Source organism: Colobus angolensis, unplaced genomic scaffold, assembly GCF_000951035.1.
Source record: "Colobus angolensis palliatus isolate OR3802 unplaced genomic scaffold, Cang.pa_1.0 Scaffold103, whole genome shotgun sequence".
In the NCBI taxonomy this organism is placed as follows: domain Eukaryota; kingdom Metazoa; phylum Chordata; class Mammalia; order Primates; family Cercopithecidae; genus Colobus; species Colobus angolensis.
This window is the reverse complement of record NW_012111253.1, coordinates 5,593,385-5,596,945: the sequence shown is the minus strand read 5'-3', so window position 1 is coordinate 5,596,945 and position 3,561 is coordinate 5,593,385.

Below are 3,561 nucleotides of genomic sequence, written 5' to 3'. Positions count from 1 at the left end.
ATAGATGTAAAATCATTAAGTAAAATGTTACAGAATAATATATTCACAGTCACAAAGTACCACTAGTTGTCATCATGAATTATAAAGGAGAAAAGGTACCTCTATAATGGAGAGGTCTGGTGGACACCACTTAAACCAAATGATCAAATTTAATGTCACCAATAATGGGAAAAATTGACATCACATGCCCTCTGATGTGCTGCACTAAGGACACAGATCACACATTAAGTATTCCTGCCCCTTCCTCCCAAAAAAGATTCTAATCATTAGGAAATAATCAAACCAAATTCAGGAACATTATGCAAAACAGCTGACCTAGACTATTACAAAATGTCAATGCTATGAAAGGTTAAAAAAAAAAAAAAAAGCTCAGGATAATCTTTAAAAGAAAGGGAAGAGGGCCAGGCATGGTGGCTCACCCTGTAATCCCAGAACTTTGGGAGGCCGAGGCGGGCAGATCACCTGAGGTCAGGAGTTCAAGACCAGCCTGGCCAACATGGTGAAATCCTGTCTCTACTAAAAATACAAAAATTAGCCGTGGCGAATCTAGGTAAAGGGTATGTGGGTGTTCATTGTACTAGTTTTACACTTTTCTATAGGATTAAAAATTTTCAATATAAAGAAGTAGGATAAAGAAAATGATGCAAAAAATAAAAGTTTTTTAAAAGATGCTGAGCCAAAAATGTAGGAGGCAAAGTTGAAATGGGCAAAGTTAGAAGTAGGATATGGACAGGAAGTCCAAGTCTATGACTTCTCACAGCCTTATTCCTGCAAGTCCACCCTGTTGTCTGTCGCTGAACATTCTATCATATGCCATATATTTTTCAAATCAGGAGCTAAACACTCTTCCATAACGTTAGGGTCAGAAGCTCCTGATCTCAGGTCACAAGAAAAGATGTATGAGAAATTCATCGCTCTATAGCTTAAACTGTTTCTTGTCTTCTTCCTTACAGAATGGTCTCCAGACACTTCTTGCTGAAGGGCTGACTGCATTTTATTTTCCTTGGCTGCAGGTTTGTCATAGGGATAACACAGTTCCCACAGTCTGAAAGGAGAGCTAGATGCCAGCCCCTCCAGGCATTTAAAAATGCATTTTTGAAAGTCAGAAGACAAAATTTCCGATCTGGTTTGTAATGCTTCCTTCCTCTAATATTTATGTGAACCTTCCTTTTCCCAGGCATATTCTGCGTGACTCCTCTCTCCTTCCTGGTGATTTTCCTCTATCCTGGTGACCCAGTCGAATGCCACTGCTGGTTCTTTTTGTGTGTGACTCATGAGTATGTGTGTGTACTCCCTTCTCCTTCCTTTATTATTTATTCATCCCTGGTAATTACTTATTTATGTAGGTCACTTTATTTTAAAATGATAGTTTTACAAATGCTGAAGCAGATGAGCATTTATAGTCTAAAGGACAGGAGAGATGAACAAGAGACACAAAATATACCACAGAGAGATAGATTAGGAAAGGAAAGGAAATGCAGGTCTGGAATCTCATCTTTTATTTTTTATTATATATATTTAAGATGTACAACATGTTTTGATACACATATACATATAGTGAAATGATGACTACAGTCAAACAAATTTACATGTCCATTACCTTTCATAGTTACTTTTTGGTGTGTGGTGTTAAAAGAAAAACCTTAGACAAATTAAGCTTAACAGAGTTTAATTGATCAAAGAACTGTTCACAGTTCAGGAAGCCAGAATAGGTTCAGAGAGTCTGCGGTGCTGCGAATGTGTGGAAGAAGACTTATAGGCAGTAAAAAGAAAGTGAGGTACAGAAACAGTCAGATTGGTTACACACGCGTTTTGAACAGTTGGCTGCCTGTGATTAACCAAAACTCAGTGGTTGGCACCAGAGTAGGTTATACTTTGTTTACACATCCAGTTGGGTTACAGGTCACTCTGTGAGGAGATGCCTTTAGGCTGAACTTAAAATATATCAGGAGGCAGCTTTAGGCTAAACTTAACAGCAATAATTTCTTCTCTATCATCATCTGCCTTTTTTTTTTCATTTTAGGAGTTGTCTTATTCTCATGTTTTCATTGGCTCTTTATTAAATACATTTGTGATGGCTTTGGACTCTACTACCTTCAAACTGAAGTAAAGTTTGTTTACTGTGTTTAAGGAACCACAATGGCTATAGTATTCAATTTAGCTAGTCTGGCCAAATTGAAGACTAGTGTGCGAGAGTTAGTATGGCTCAAGACTTAGCCAGGCTCATGACTGGTCAATCCATTTTAACTGAGCACCTACTATTTATCAGGCACTATGTTTAGAAGTGGAGGGAGAGATTGACTGAGACACAATGCCCTACCTCAGTGTTTCAAAATACTCCATGTAAGGTTTACACTAGCGTCATCTGAAGAAGGGTATTGAAGATAAGATGATGCCACCACATGGATGTTAGTGCATGCTTTAGGAATTGTGTTCAGCTGCTAGCTTAAATAAATTGGGAGGTTATTTTCTATCTTTTGCAGGCAGAGGTAGACAATCCAGTGGTGGCATGCCAAGCCCATGAAGTCATCCAAGTCCCACGCTCCTTCTATCTCTCTGCTTTGTCCTTCTTAGCACACATTTTCCACTCTAAAGTTTGCCTCATGGTTGCCGGATGACCACTGCAACTCCAGCCATCATGTCTGTATTCCAGGCTGAAAGAAAGAGGAAGACTGAAGAGAGAAGAGGCAAAAGGACGCTTGCCAGGTGAGTCAACCTCGTTTTAAAAGAGCTTTCCCAGAACCTCCACCCAAAACTTCTGCTTACATCCCATTAAGTAGCACTTACTTATACGGCCATCCATAACTGTAAGAGAAGATCTCAACAAAATAAGAGCCTCACAAGTACTTAGTCATTTGCAAGTACAAGTTCAGGTACTTATTATATTGGCTTACCTGTCTTCTCATTTGGTCCCTGGCACTTTTAAAGTTAACTTTGGCCGGGCGCGGTGGCTCAAGCCTGTAATCCCAGCACTTTGGGAGGCCGAGACGGGCGAATCACGAGGTCAGAAGATTGAAACTATCCTGGCTAACACGGTGAAACCCCGTCTCTACTAAAAAATACAAAAAACTAGCCGGGCGAGGTGGCGGCGCCTGTAGTCCCAGCTACCCGGGAGGCTGAGGCAGGAGAATGGCGTGAACCCGGGAGGCGGAGCTTGCAGTGAGCTGAGATCCGGCCACAGCACTCCAGCCTGGGTGACAGAGCGAGACTCCGTCTCAAAAAAAAAAAAATAAATAAAATAAAGTTAACTTTGCTGGTTTCTTTTTTATCACCCAATTGTCTAAAACAATCATCATCTTACACTTAAAATGCATAATTGTTAAAATTCTGACCAAAGAAGAGGGATAGTTCAGCAGACACATCGAATAAGAGGGGTGAATTAATGCTAGGGCAAGGAGAAGAAAATCTCATAGACTTCTGCCGCCCCCACTCAACGTAGAAAAGATTCTTAGGTTTGTTCGTCTTTTTAAAAAAATTATTGATATACATTAACAAATTGCTTTGCATAAATGTTATGTCAATGTATACTGCTACCAGCACTGTATGAGTAATAGGATAGGG